The 16607-nt window shown below is 40.2% G+C and overlaps 1 protein-coding gene across 4 annotated transcripts in view; it reads right to left on the minus strand.

Annotated features, from left to right (window-relative positions):
* The window catches only part of AGPAT4 (1-acylglycerol-3-phosphate O-acyltransferase 4), an 81569-nt gene that overhangs the window by 37270 nt on the left and 27692 nt on the right, over positions 1-16607 (minus strand). Inside the window, exon 1 of one of the 4 annotated variants that reach the window (XM_064414875.1) lies at positions 3328-3441. The exons of the other annotated variants lie outside the window; for them this stretch is intronic. The gene's annotated coding sequence lies outside the window, so the exon portion shown is untranslated. Of the gene's footprint in view, positions 1-3327; positions 3442-16607 lie in introns of those variants that run through there. 4 annotated transcript variants of the gene reach the window in all.

Here is a 16607-nt window from a genome sequence, read left to right on the forward strand (position 1 = left end):
AGTTCTTATGGGAATATATGGTAAAAGCATAGCAAACTCTCCAATACAAATAAAAGCACGACAAATGGGCAAGCTGTGACCATCATTTCCAAGAGCAGACAGGGTGAATGGCTGCATGATGAATGACTGCACTGCACAGAACGCTGGGGAAAGCATTCTAAAAAATGCAAAAATTAGGCAAAGACAGACTGACAGGTAGCACAGTCTAGAGTCTGTGCCTGTCTGTGGAAGAATGATTTGCAGTAACTTACTACCTTTCCAGATTTTTAGACTACACCTATTAGGGGCACTTCCTAAGAATTTTTCATAGAATGAAGTCTACAGGTAACTAAGAAAAGCAAGTCTATATCTGCCCTAGACTACTTAAAAGCCCTTTGTGCATCACAGACAGGGTTAAATCTCTGAATTCACTGCAAAGCTGCCTGAGAGTTTTTCTAAATACTTCCAAAGTATTCCTTACACAGCTATTCTAGTGTTTCACTCTGCCGTATAACCTGACTGGGCATTTCTTTCTGGTCTCCATTTCCTTCTTCTCTGCAGGAGCTGCAAGTAATTATGAGGAAAACTTGAAGGCAGGAATTCTGCTTGCATTGATTAGGTACATGGATCTAGAGCTCAGAGCTGAATATTACTACATGTCCACAGAAAAAAAATGTTCAAAATAATCTGTTTTAATTTAAAAAAAAAAAAATCTATCTTTCCTGTGAAGGGCAACAAAAACTAGTTCTTGGGGAAAAAAGCCCTGCAGCTAGAAAGTCAAGCAATGCCTCTCCTCCTTCCCCCAGGTAAGTGGGAGGTCATACAGGGAGCCCAGCCAGACCAAGCATCAGCTTTCCAGCTCCAGGCTCTCTTCTATGCATGTGTTGCACCAACGAGGTATAACGCAGTTATCTGGTTCACTCCAACTCAGAGGTCCTGGTCTTCCACCTGGGGGAAATGCATAGGATGCCTGGTTTTCTGTGATTTTGTGGGTTTAAATAAAAGTCCAAAATCCAGTCCCCGCTTTCCTCAGCATCACTACCATCCCCCACTTCCCACTGCCACCATTTACCCCAGCTGCTGGTAAAACCACTGTTATCTTTGGACTTGCTTCCCCCTCCCTTAAAGCTGTCTTGCAGCAAAAGTACTGGCTGATGGCAGGGAGGGGTTATGGGGAATCATGCACACAAATTAAAAAAGATAAACAAAACCCTTCTCTCTTGCCTTCAGGTCTGGTTTTGCAGATTTTTGCCCCAGTCTCCTTGGAAGACCCTTTAAGCAACTCCCTTGAATAACACTTCAACTAATTACATGTCTGTGCTTTTAAGGACAGAAAACACCAACAGAGAGGAAGGAAGAAATGGTGAATTTTAATTCCCCAGTCATTACAATGAGTTACTGGATGTGCTTGCAAGGAGAAAGATAAGCACAGCACAGCCCTTTCACATATTTAGTTCCAAGCCACATACATTTCAGCGATTTCTTGCAGGAAATTATTTTAATGTACCTTTCTTCAACAATTATATATTCCAACACAGATAATGTGCTGCATTTGCCACCAATGACTAAGGACAGTATAGCACGTGCTGATCAAAGGAATTAGTAACAACAAACAGTGAAAGAAAACATGCTGCTTGGCAAGTTCCCATGACGCTGACATTTTCTTTGTATGGGCACAAAATCAGGCAGTTGCATCTCTTCCGGATGTGGCTTCTTGTTGTCCGAAACACCACTGGCTTTTCCTACTGTGTGCAGAAGCAGCACCACAGAGGAACTGCTCAGCAAAGAACAAATGGTTACAGCACATTCATTGCAAGTCACTGTGCAAAAGGAACACCAGTCTTGTTCCAATGCCTTCTTTTAAGCAGTTTCCTATACACATGCACACATACAGCCAAAAATATTTTTTGATTTAGGCATCCTCGGCCTACTTGTATGTTTTATTAATTTAAGCCTGCATATCTTTAAGAAATACTGTTCCTTCCAAGCTATTTGAATAAACCATTCACTGTTACGAATGGCACATCATGACCAGTAGTTTTATTACAGACCTTAACATTCACTTCATGGGAATCAGTTACAGCAGAAAGGAGATGACAGCCTGAAAGGAAGTGCTAAAGCTACCAACTCCAGCTAGCAGGTGATTCCAAGAAGCTTGTGGGAAGAAGTCACTGACCCTCTCACAGTGGCAGGTTATTTGAGAAGAAACAACATGTATCTGTCCTGAGAACACATGCATGTTTTCCATGTTGGTAGATTCATATGAGTGACTTCAGCTTCCTCTTAAAGAAAGCCTTATCTATAATACTTTACAACCAGTCAGAAGATAGCTGGGAAGGGATGATTATGAAGCTAATGCCATCTCCATGATGCCTGTGTGCCTCCAATACACTATTCCACACACAATTCTGTCACTGTCTGTTCTGTATCCCTGCTCTATCTAAATACATACGTAACAACTCTCCTTCCTCTGACAGGCTGAATAGATATATTAATGTTCAATCAAGTGTTCTCAACCTGAGTTTAATCTGAATATTGCAATTTATTTTCTAAACTTGATTGAAGAAGGCTTTCTGCATGCAAATCCTTTCCAGTTTTTCAGGTATGTCAGAACTGGTCTAATAAAAACAAGACTTTTGACGACAAATCATTTACGTGATCCATTTTCCTTAACCCTCTCCCAGCTGTGCTCAACCAGAGAACATCACCCCAAGACCAAATATGCTAGAGCCTCCTGTTAACCATGACGACAGGCAGTGCCTGTCACAGTACCTCACGAGGTCTGTCAAACAGCACTGCTCACAAGTAATTCCTTCCCACAGCCTGTGGAGGAGCCCCACACCAGAGCAGGGCGATGCTGAGAGGAGGCCGAGACTCCGTGGGAGACCCATGGAGAGAGGGGCACTGCCCCCAGGCTAGAGCAGCCTGTCCATGAAGAACTGTACCCCATGGAGGAGTGACCCATGCTGCAGCAGTTTTGGGAGGACTGCTGCCCGTGGGATGGACTCACATTGCACGAGTCCGCAGGGAGCTGCTACTCGTGAGATGGACTCATGTTGGAGAAGTTCATGGAGAACTGTCTCCTGTGGGAGGGACCCCACAGTGCAGCAGGGGAACGACAGGAGGGGAGAAACCACAGGTGAGAAACTGACCATAACCCCCATTCCCTGTCTCCTTGTGCCGCTGGGGTAGGAGGTGGATCTGGGAAGGAGGGAGGGGTGGGGGGAAAATGTTTTTAAGGGCTTCTTTTCCTTCTCATTATCCTGCTCTGGTTTTGTTTGTATCTCTAAGCTGAGCTGTTTTGCCTGTGATGGTATTTAATGAGTGATCTCTCTTCTTGGTTCTTACCTCAACTCATGACCACTTTGGTAAATTTTCTCTCCTCTGTCCAGCTGCAGAGGGGAATGAGTGAGAGGCTTTGGTAGGTGCCTGACACCTGGACAGAATCAACCCATGACACATGCACATCAACAATATGTCCTTCTGAGGTGGCTTGTGAGGATGCAGAAGGAACTTATACTCCAAGTGGTCATGTCACAACAGCTATGTGAGGTCAGTACTACAAAACAGATTTTCTGCATAAGAAATACCATGAAAATTTCTGCTCTGTCCTAAATAGAAGGAAGCATCTCATCTCAGCGAGCAGCAGCTGGTGTAAGGTTCCATGCATATTAGATTATGTTTTTTGTTAAATTATTCAGTATTTGATGTACACAAACCAGGAAGCCTAGGACATTCATCTGTACAAGCACAGACAGGCAGAAAAGATGAGTGCTGAGAGAAGAAATTTGTAGTTAAAAAAACGTAAAATAAGGTGTTAATAAGTGTTCTGCAGTGATCAGTAATGCAGCATTTGACAGCCCTTATCTGATTAGTTTGAGCTTGCACAGCAACCACTTTCTAAAGAGATTAAACAACTTTCTTATTCTGGCACACAGACTCACCTGGGACAAAGCAAAACATCACCTGATCCATCACACATCCCTCTCCTGTCATGCCTTCATTAAATATGACCCCACATCATGCCTTACCCCGGGGGTAACTTCTGTGTCCCATTGGAGATGCTGAAGCAATGAAGCTTAAATGAAAAGTACATATGATGTTACCCCAGTCCTCATTTGGATGGTTAGGGTGGCATATTGCTGTCTAAATCCCAAAACAGAAGCTTAAATGAAAGCAGGGTGACCTACATTAAGCTTAAGTAAGTGCCATCTTAAAATGATAGAATCAAAAATTCAAATCTAGTAACTACTAGATGGTTAATAATTTGGTCTCATAAAACACCAAATACTCACCGTCAGGTATTGAAGCTTCTACTGCTTCAAGTATTTTGCTGATGCCAGAAAGGCCAGGAAAAAAAAAAGACTTAAAATCTACCACTTCTAGGCAATGCTAAGCCATTCATATAGTACAATAAAAGAAATTCCTATTAATAAACTTTGTGGATGATACAAAGTCAGAATAGAGTTTAAGAATCAGATGACCTTGAGAGGTAAGGTAAGGTAACATAAATGGAATTAATTTTGAAGGGATGCATCATTGCCTCATATCTTGCAGAACGAATAAAAATAGAGCCTCATAATTTGGAAATGACAGAGAAGAGAATTATCTGGGAACATTATTTTGCCACTGAACAGTTCTGTTCCATTCATATTATGCAGTCCTAAGACTGAAAATGATGGCATAAGGATGTCTGCTCCTGGAGAGAAGCGAATTGCACATTGCACCACTGAGAGAATCTCTGGGCCAGCACCCCAGTACCAGACATCCATGCCCAGGAAGGAAACACTGAAACAAAGCAGATGCAGACCAGGTCTACCAGGATGACCCAAAAGCAGAAAAGTTTGGCTCACTGGAGCTTGAAAACAAATGCTAGAAGAGGACTGGGTGGGCTCCCCACAAATATGGCACATGGATAAGGAAAGTCAACAGTACAGAAAAAGAAAAATTTAAATTAAATACCACTGGCACAAGAACATCCATGTCTAAAGGACTGAAATTACAGGCATCCAATATTCAGAAGATTGTTCTGATTACTTTGGCAGATAAAAATGCATAGCAGCTTTGTAAATTGAGTAAGAATCATCTTAAAAACACTGCATTATACCACTGCTAAAAATTCAGTGGCTCACAAACTCCTTTCTATTCCTATTCTCTGTAACTAGGAAAGAAAGTGAGATTTTCCAAACAGACTGACTTACAGAACTCTCTTCTCTCTTCCATCACTGCTTGAGAAACACACTGCAGACTGAGATAGACCCTGCCACCCCAGGCTGCAATGAGTAGTCACTGGACCAGGGAGAAGACAGCATCTTGCAGCAATCAGCAAAGGCTTCTGTTTAAGCAGGGTAGCACCAGACACAAACCCTTCCCAAGGGAGTTCTCTGCTAAAAATCACCTGCCAGGAGGCCAGGACCTCAAAATCTGAGCATCCAGATTAGCAAACATGAACCAAGATGTCAGTCTTGTATTTATTCAATGACAATTGACTTCTTTGACATGAATCATGCTAATGCATGTCCTTAATTGGAGGGTGACCAGCATTGTCCACAATCAGGTCTCATGCTTTCATTCACAACAAAAGCACACACACTCATGTGACTGCGTTTATTTTGCCATATGCATCAGGGGAGTTATTTGAATCAAGCAAGTCATGTTTAACTCACATATTTAGTAAGAAAACTTATTCACACACAATCTTTCTCCTTCTTGCATGCATTCTTGCAATAGCCTTTATTTCTATATATACAAATTTATCCTCCTTAGTTTCAAATGAAAAATGAAAAATTTTGGCTTTAGAAGGAAAGCATTTCAGAACAAGAGAGAAAATCCCATTATTTTGATCTTCTAAATCCCTGCCATCAGCACATTTAACCTGCATTTTCAGCTAGTGACAAGAACTGACATGAGTTTATCTCTGAGAAAAATGACTGATGATACAAAAACCCAACAAAATGAGTTGCTAAAGCAAGAAATCTTCAGTACAAACAGGAAAAGTGAATTAGGAAACTGAAGAAAAGGTAAATTAAATCCTAAGAAAATCTGCAGTGTTTTTAAATAAAGCCTCTGGTTATCAAGAATTACATTTCATAGAGGTGTAAACACATAAAAAGAAGGAACTATGGTGCCTGCAGTACAGCAGAACAAGAAAACCAGGACTAATGGCTTCCAAGGTTTCAATACTTTTCCAGTAACATTTAAATTTGGATTTTGATTTTAGATAACTGGTGCGCTCAGGAGAAATACCAACATATTTCCAGATATAATATGCTATTAATTACACTAATAGAAAATTATAATACTTGCAATTAATAGCATTAATATTAAAACAATTAATTTTTAGATTCAAGTCAAGGCATATAACTTCTACTTAGGCTTCTTATGCACAAGATATTCTACCTGAATTTCAATCATGGAAGAAAAAATTGGCAAAACACCTGTATTATATAATAAGAATTAATGGTGAATAACCACAGAACCTCTATCACTGAGAACACGGTTCAGAACAAAATCATTACTCATTTTTCACTTGCATTCTATGAAGTCCCTCTCTCTGCCTGTAATCTTACAGCATCTCATCACGTGAGGTCTTGAGAGACAAGAACTATGTCCCAGTGCTTATTTTAGCTTCTTCATCCCTATCAGTGACTTTCACAAAATGTTCTTTAAAGGGACAATAAGGTCAGAAACTACACATCAAACAAATGGCTTTCATGAATTAAAAATAAAGTACTACAGATCAAATATACCTATCAAGTATCAAGCAGTGATTTTTGTCCTGGGTGCAGCCTGTAAACCCTTCAAGACGATTGAAAATATCCAAATATATGAATACATGAAAATCCCCATTTTTTCTCACTGAAGAATATAGTACACATGAGAAAGTGCACATTCTGTTAAGGCAGACATATACCCAATGTATACAACAACATTACACCACACTTAAGGACACTAGTGCCTCTCAATTCACATTTAGCTTGATTGTGCTTGCATTTCTCTTTCCTCAAAGCTTTTACAAAACTAACCCACTGCTGGAACATCACAACCTGCTCAGACAGCCTGCAGATCATGTGGTCCAGCAGATGAGGATGCAAATGAGCCATTAGCTTGTTTAACCTCTCACTGATTGAACTGAAAGGGTATCCACAAAAAAAAAAGGCATTACCATCTTCCTGCAATGTAGTCCCAGTGGCTCAGTATAATTGCAAAAATTCTGCACAAAGAGGTAATAAGCTTTTTGTTTTCTCGTATCTGGTGTAAGCAACAGTGTTGTACTCTTAGAACTATTTGTGTTGAATAATCTTCCTAGAAAACAGAGGTTTAGCTTACACAGTCCATTGAAATCTTGCATCATCAACAAGCTCTGAGTTTACCCTTGTCTATTCATTTTCCAGAAAGAACCTCTGGAAGTTACAAGTGTCAGGCTGTGCTTCTCTGGTAACCCAAGCCATTCTCCTATTCAGTGCTTTGCAAACTATGAAGAGTAGCAGCCAGATACACCCTTTCAGGCTGGTACAGAAGAAACAGCTTAAAAGGCACAATCTGACTTGTAGCAGTAGTAAAAGAAAGACCTGTTATACAAACAGGTCATGCACATGCCAGGAGTAGAGAAGTATTACAAAATCATACGCATACGCACTACCAATATTTTTGTCAACTTTATAATGAGTATTTCTAGCACTACAGAATAAAAAAAGAAGGAAACTATTCAAGATTTAACAAGGGCACACAATATTACATAAACTATATCAGGTACCAAAATATTATCCCATGATAGACTGATCAAAACTGTAGAGGAATACCAGGAAAAAAAAAGGCAGCTGATTTCAAGTCCGTTATTTCCTTGAATTTAGCTTTACTCCTTTCTGAATTACCTTTACCACCTTCATTGCCCCAGCTTTCTCAAAATGAAAGACATGCAGGATCCATGTGACTCACCAACTTGGATGCAGCATTTACCAGCTTGCAAAACAACAGGGGCTTCCCACCTTTCAGGCCATACACACTACTGCTTTACCAGGGATCAGAATACTCAGCTTTAACTCGTGGCAGGCTGACACTTCCTCTTTGCTAAGGAAGACCGACAGCTTTTTAGAAACAACTCTTCTTGAAGGCCATCCAGACTTCTCACACGATTTCAGACATGCAAAATTCAGAGAAGCACAGTAACAGCATCAGCTCTATCAGACTGATCAAGTGCAGACTACACCTTTTTAGGCTGCCAGGTGGCACTGTGCCAGAGGTCTCTGTGGTTCTGTGCAGGCCATTTAGATCTCCTCTAAAGCCTTGCCTAAAAAGATGGAAAGCAGAAATCCAATGCAAATAAATACTATTCAGCATTTGAGTTTACTGAGCTGTATTTGAAGGCTTACACAAGAACCTCCTCTGGTATCAATATTGCTGATTTATGTCTTTGTAACATCTTGCACCACAGCAGAACTCGCCTTGAGGTCCTGTCTAATTAGGGGCATCTTACTTGAAAATGGTGTGATTTCTACCAGTTCAAATCTTTCTCCAAGTGGAATTACCAAGTAATGCAATTGCAGTGAAAGAAACATTAGCTTACAGAAACAGAAATCACTCATGTCCTAGGCTCATTCCTTCAGCTTTTTTCTGACTGCCAAGGGTGTGATTGAGAAGCTTGTGAGACAAGCTCACATGGAGGCTTCCACAAGGAAAAACTCAACCCACAGTCTTCCAAATCTAGATGTTGTAGCATATCAGATCACTCCTTGATGTAGTAAAGCAGTGGGTAAGTAGCAGATTTCAAGGTTCAACACGGAAGACTTTGATTTATGAACTTTATGCAAGAGTATATACTCTTGAAGAGTAGAGTTTCTTCTCTCCACTATTAGTGAAGAAAAAAACAGTTGAACAGCAAAGAAAAAATAAATCCAAATGACGATTCAAAATGCTGTTTTAAAATACACTTCATTTTTGCAAATGAGAGTTGGCCATTTATCAAAAAGCCAACATAACAAGGAATGTGGACAGGAAGGAGCATTTCATCTGCCACCTACCATTCCTGGGAGGTGGGGACAGAGGGAGCCCTAGGCTGTCCAGAGCCCACTGCTCACACCTTAGATGCAGAGAGGTAAGGCAGGGTATTGCAATGTACAGAACCAGTCTTCAGGCAACATGCAAGGCAGTGATTTTTTATAGAGCATAGGGCACACACAGGTTGCTGAAAGAGGAGCTTACAGTAACTGCTCAAAGGCATGCACTACACAGAGGCAGCCTGTGACTAGAATGATATGCTAGAGGAACACTTCATAAAGTGTGTCATTTTGAATATTAAAGTACAATCAAAGCTTTCACTTTAATGTGGTAACAAATCGCCTCTGCCCAACGCTTACTAACATTTGCCAACATAACTTCAAGATAAAAATCACAGACAAGGAGAGAGACCAAATTTATTTCACTGTTAAAAACCAAACCAAAGGTCAATGGTGTGCCGATTTTTTCCCCTCCACTTTTCTTTATTTCCCTCAAACACACACTGACATTTACTTAAGATGGCCAGATTCTCAACTGGCATAAAAATAATCTTTGTCTCTGGTCTAGTTACTGGTAATACCATGCTGAGTTACACAAAATAAGGATTAGACTCATCACACCTACTACAGAACTAAAGCTTTATCTGTGCTTTGATCTTGCTAACAATTTCACCCCAGTGCTTGCTTAGTCGTAAAATTAAAACCTGCATATACATGTGCATAAAGTGGCTAATGTACTAAGGGAAAAATATGTTGCTTTATTAAAATCTTATGACTGTATTACACAATGATGGTTCTGGTCCTTGCTGTGTCCCAGTTCCATTACCAAGATCCATCTGATTTTCTCATAAAATTAAGACAGCAAAACACTATTGATAAAAAGGGGATTCACCCTTTTTGATGGGTTCTCATCAGTGGTTTCTCAGATGAAATGTACAAAACAAAATAAACGACAAACAGTTTACTATGGCCAAACCACCATTCCTGTAACTCAGCCAAGCTGAAATTGCTTTGGGAATCAAGATTAGAATCAGATTTAACACAAGATGTTAAATGCATAAGCCTTCATGGTACACAGAAAGCCAGAGTGGCCTTTCCTCATAGGGGCTATGATAGGAACCAAAAACTTGTGGTTAAGACCTGTAAATTAAGGCATGCCTCCAGTACTTGAACCAGCATTTGATCTGGGCACAAGCCTTGCACAGGACCCTTCCAGTTACTGCGTGTGCTCTGGCACACCACCTCCCTTCCTAGCTTCACCCCAGTTCCCATTCCCATACTATCTTTCCTCTCAAAACACATACACATAATTCAAGTTTCATCAAATAGATTCTCTCCTTCTAATCTAATATCCATGAAATATAAAATCCAGTATTCAGGTGAGGAAGAAATTTTAAGTCAGCACACATATTGAAAAAACTTTCAAGTGATCCTTCCTTCTCTAGTGCAGTTCTGAGCTAGAGGAGTGGAGAAATATGGAAACAAGATTCATTCATTTTTTTAGCCACTGTTCCTTTTAAACTATCTCCATGCTGCAAGTTATAAAGCAGCCATTCCTTCAGAAAAAAAACCAAGAAATAGCTGCATACTTCAAACATTTAATTTCACAGCTTTTTTCTGTCTTTTATCCTGACACAATCTGCCTACAAAACAGCTTTTTCTCTCCAAGTTACACAGCATGTGGAACAAAGCCAGTCCTCACAAGTACAACGGGTTTAACACACATACAGATCTGCACTAGTCAGTGTTTTGAAATGCTCTTTTGAAACCGTTTGGGAAAATTAATTATTTAACAGCCACGTGTCAGAGATATTTGTCTCACATCTGAAGGCTCCTCTTATCCTTCTTCCCCAAGGAATTTAGCAGCACTCCCACTTTTCAACAAACCAGCAGTTCCTGGCTTGGTAACAGGACCAGTCAGCACAGATAATAATCAACAAGGCATTCCCTCCTGCTGCTCTGTCCACCTGCACAGCCACAAAAGTCAGCACAAAGCTCCTTGTGGAAGGCCTAATGAAGCAGTGAAGGGAGAAGCAGGAATGACCTTCCAAACACAGTCATCAGTAATGGTGCCCTTCCACACAGACAAGTTGGTCTCAGGTTTCTTCTACTAGCATTTATTTTTCATCTCAAGGAAAGACATCCTACAGGAGTACCCACCTGCAACAGGCACGGCTCATATATGGAAGCAGACAACCTTCCTCTTCCTTTTTTAAATCTTCCTTGTTAAAAATGCAATCATGATTACAGGACTTTTACCCAGCAAGAAATCAATGACACAAGTTGGAAATGAAGGAGAGACTCCAGCATCCTGGCTCTGTATGAAGGTCAAAGGCAGCATTATCATTCCCACACTATCTAGGATAAAGTACTCAACATTTTATTTTCCACTTTCTAATACTGTTCACAGGAACCACCTTTGAAAAACAGTCCTGAAGATTCCTATGGCACTCCAATATCCTATGCAACACAGGAGGAACCCAGCATATCACTGCTCTCAAAAGAGCTCCAGTTCCCATCCCCAAGTTTCCAACACAGAAAAAGAACTTTTTAAGGACTTATTTACCTAGCACACACACTGAGCAACAGCACAGAACAGCTCTTACCCAAAAATATTAAGTCACTAAATCCAACAGTGTAACCCACACAGCCTGGGCTGCTTCTGGGACATTGTTTGCCATTCTCCTTACCTGCACTTGCATAATTATCTGTTTCTCAACCATCATTTGATTTCCACATGAAGAAATCTATCTCAAAAATTCATGGATATGCCATTCGATTTTTCTAATTCTCACCTCACAACTGCATGTACCAAAAAGAGGCTACAGGCTATCACTGTGCAACCAGAGAAATTTAAATCACCTTACAAGAAACCCTAAATTTTAAGCACAAATTAATGAAGAGCCTGTGAAGACATAGGAGAGACAAGCTTCATGGTAAGTTTCAATCCAAGCAGAAATTTTCTGAACTCTTCGTATTTAAAAAAAATATTGAAAATATACTGTACTACTAAAAGGAAAATGCACTCAATTTTAAACTAGATAAATTAAGTACATAAAGAGGTATGCCAGCTATTTTGCCTGTATCTCCCTCCTTCATGAGCACAAAAGGCAATACATGCTCAAATAACAAAGTTTTAGTTGATATATTTTGGTGGGTAAAAATATAACCCAATCCATACAATGCAAACATTTTTCTGAATACTGCAAGCTTAACATCTCTCTCCCTATTTTTTGTCTTTGTTCAAAGAATAGCAAAAGTCTGTCATATAGGCCTTAGAAATAAACCATGTGAGTTTGAAGACAGTAACAGATTCTTTAGTTTTCTATAATTAGATTTCCAGTATAGAGTCCTCAGCAAACTGCAGAGGATTAGCACATTGCACATCTTTAGAAGAGGCATTCTATGGGCAAAGGGAAATACCTGGAAAATGTCAGAGAATGGTATGACATTCCTAGGAAAAAAAAAAATCCAGTCGGGGAGGAAAGTAGCTTCTTTACAGCAGCAAAGTTGTATTAATGAGAGCCCCTGAAAAAAGCCAGCTACAGTTTTCCAGGTAAGCTTCTTTAGAAGTGCTATCAAGAAATTGAGTTGGTACAATCACTATTTTTATTTCCTTACCTAACACAGGTAGATACATTCATTCATCAAAATCTTTCATTAGCAGTACATATTGATCTGGGGATCATTTAAACAGGGTCATATAAGTACAGCACAAGAGCAGTACAAAATTAATGTTCAAGGAAAAATCCCTCATGTATTAGGAAGCCCACTTGCTTTTAACTCTCAAAGAACACCCACACCTGGAGATACAATATACTGGATATTCAATTTAGAAACACAGCTAAGTGAACTTAGAATCATGAGAGAAAAGAAATGTTAGCTATTGACACTCCAGTGCAATTTGCTTGAGTACAGAACAAGCACACAGAAGTAATGTACTAATAAACGTGTGCTAACTGAAGAGCAAAACAATCTGTACACAAACAATTGTATTGTAATCTCTTTCTGGTTCCTTATTTTGTTTCAAATGATATTTTGGCAAGGAACAAAGTAGATCTGGAAAACAGGTAACTGCCTTTCTGAAACCAAGCAGATGAAAAAATTGTTTTGCACACATTTTATTTGGCTTCTTATTCACAGTTAAAGGATTCCTCCTTCTGAATATGCTGTTGGACAAAACATATTTAAGCATATACTACTCCAAGATGGATGTAAAGGAAATTTAGCAATAGCCTCAGAAGTAAGAAAACAATACAACCTTAAGTAAGAAGCCTTAACCTGAAGGTTGCAAGCAAGTCACAGGAAACAAACACCTAGCCTCAGAAGAGTGCCAAGCATGTGCACTCAGAAGTGCTTTCATCTCAAGTGTCACACTGAAAAACCTCAAGTATCTGCTGAAAGGACATACTGGTTCCTACTGGCTTGGAAATCCTCCTGCAAAAAAGTAGTCAGATACCAGCTACTTTCACTGGCCCAGCTGCTGCAATTCTTGTTACAGGATGAGCCTGAAAACCTACTCCATGAAAACTTGCTGGTATGTGACTACAATTTTGGATGAACAAGAATCACTCAGACATACACTTTCAGGGGTGCATATTGCCCAAAAGGGAGTGGGTAGAAGATGTAGCAAACCAACAGCAAATGAGACAAGAGAATGCACCTCACTTGGACATTACACCAGCATATTTCTTCCCTGACTGAACACAGGAGAATTCAGAGTTCCTGCAGAAGTCCTTCCTGTGGAGGCTTCCTTGGAGAGGACTGGATTACTGCCAGTTTGTATGTGCTTGTAACTGGTGATGACTGAGCTACTCTCTGCATCTTTGCATGAAGTTTCCACATCACCAAGGGACCATGCTTCAGTTTCAGCATCATTTCAGCAATAAAATAACACCTATAGCCTAGATGGGGTTTCTACAAATATGAAATGATCTTTTGATTGTGATATTCACCCTTAATCAATAAACAACTGTAGCACCAGAATGTCTTCAGATTCTGTGCTACATCACAGATCATTAGAAATCATGTTCCTGAGTTATGCTGTGTCAGACAGAAATGCTTATGTGTAAAAACTTCAAAATTTACCCCAGTTCAGGAATCTAGGCAGCTTGCTGGCCAGATCTAATGTTTAACAAAAGGTGCTAGAATCTTTGTTATGTGTGATGCTAGACACCAAACAGAATGCAGTTCACCCACTGCTTCCCTGCCACCTCTTTCCAGTCTTTAGGCTATCAGCATTACACTTCTTCAGGAATCTGATGCAAAATAAAAAAGGAAAATGAAGACAAGTGACCTCTACAAAGGCTCCAGCAATAACAAAATAGTATCAGTGACAGTGAAGATGCCCTTTTCATTTAAGATCAGAATAAATGCCTCTCTAGCTCTTCATGAGTCTTGTATAGAAAGCATCAAAAGTTTTTTTCACATTCATTTTCATAGAAAGCAGTCCCTTTCTCCTGAACTGAGAGCTGAGCATAACAGATCATATCCCTTGTAGGCTGAACTAGGAACTCTGGTAAAGGTCATTCACAGATGTCATTCAAACACACCTTCACCACGCTCACACAGCATGCCTGCAATCAGCATACAGTCTTGTGTGATCCATTCAAGCTCACAGTCAATATTTGAACACCTATGAAAACTGAGTAACAACTCCTGCAAGTGGCACAAAACGAGAGGGACTGAAATGTTATTAGTTGATACCACAAGTTAATGATAGCAGGGAGAATATGGAGGCAGAGGACTCATTCATAGTAATCAATGCAATTCCATAAACACAATTTGGAAAAAAAGTTTAAGCTGTGATGGATGCAGCAAACACACACACACACACACACACACACACACACACACACACACACACACACACACACACTTTATCTTACTCTACCAGTAAAAGAATGGGGAATCTGGTGGAATAATTTCTCCTTCTGTCTTTCCAAATTAAAGTAGAGAAAGTCAAGGTTTGGGCTCAGTGGTGAATTGTTCAGAAAACCAGAAGCACTGTCATAAGTACAAAACAGGTATAAAAGGGTATTAGAAAATAGGCTGAAGGAAGACATTAATGAATTAGAGTAGATGACACTTTAGGGTAGATGATTTCTACTAAAGTTTATTTTTTCTAGAGTTTATCTACATTAAAACTAACATGGGCATTTAGAGAAAAAGAGAAGGCTAAGGTGATAGTCTAATTTTCTAATGGTTCAAATCAATCTTCCCTTTGCAAGACTATAAAATCTGGCCTCCAATTTTCCCCCACTAGTTGTTGTAAACTTTCCATAATCTTCACCAGTGGCTTTGCATGGATGTGGAGTGTGGAACTAAGATAACAAAGGCTTGTGTAGACAAGTAGCTCTTGAGAAAAATACATTTTGCACAGATTACTCAAAACAACATTTCAAAAGAGCTAAGAAAGCAGTCCTAAGTGTCCTCTTCACTATACCAACACTGACAAGCATAACTCAGGTTGTTTTATAAATAAAATACTATAGGACTGTGTTAAGGATACTGTGCCATACTTTGACAATAGCAGATTGCTTCCTCTGCAGCATAAGATGGTGGTAAAGAGAAGTGGAGGAAGAAGAAAGTCCTACTTCTCTGGGTACTACCTCTTGCTTCCCAGCCCTTCCCAACTACTTAACTGCACCAGAGGCTAGAATTCTCCTCCCTGCATCAGCACCACCTTCACACAAACAAGTAAAATACCTGAGGGCTCTTCTGAGAAACAAAGGACTGAGGATTAGCATGGCCCTGATACTACCATAAAGCCTTGTTCAGATATTCAGTCCTCACATTGCAAAATAGTCAGACAAGATGATGAAACTTGAAGTAGTTCTCAATTTCCTCTGGTTTTGTTTCTAGGAAGCTCAGTTATAAGAAGAATCAGTTTCCATCTTGTTTTTGCAGTCAATGAACAGGCTTCAGGGTGCCTCTTTGTATGCAAACAAGGGCCTTCTCCTCAGCAGGATCCACAAACTGCAGCCTCTATAGTGTAACTTTACCCAGAGGTGTAATAGCACCCCTTTCATGGCACAACAAAAGGTATTAGTACTACTATAATTTATTTATGAAGGCAGATTAGAAGCTAAGTTGGTTGCTTTTAAAGCCCTTGTGCACACGTCCACACGACGATGTCATTGCTGCAGGTGTTCTGTTTATGTAATGTCCACATGGTGCAGAGTCAGCAGGAGCCCAGTTTGCCACTGGGAGCACAAGATGCTCTTTCCCCCCAGTAGAGTGGCAGCAAGAGGACAAGATAATAACACTGCTCTACTCACAGGCAAATACCTCCACTCAGCACCTCTACAGAAGCCATGTCCCCTGTACATGTATGTCCCGTTCTCATGGTTTAAGCACATGTCCTGAACAGTCCGCAGGATCCCAGCACACTCTGTGTGACCTGGGGTTGCACTTCAACAGCCAAGCAAGCATGAACTGATTTGGGACGTACAAACCACTCTCCCACTGCCCAGCAAGCTGTGCAGCCATGTGCACATACGGCATGAATCCCAAGACAACCTGTTCCCTCTATGTGTTTGGCCAACTATACAACTACTGCAGAAAAGCTGTGTGCACCCCTTGTGGTTGTTTGCTATGACTTAAGAGGAAGAAATAAGATGTATTCCCAAC

This window comes from Passer domesticus, chromosome 3 (genome assembly GCF_036417665.1).
Source record: "Passer domesticus isolate bPasDom1 chromosome 3, bPasDom1.hap1, whole genome shotgun sequence".
Classification (NCBI taxonomy): domain Eukaryota; kingdom Metazoa; phylum Chordata; class Aves; order Passeriformes; family Passeridae; genus Passer; species Passer domesticus.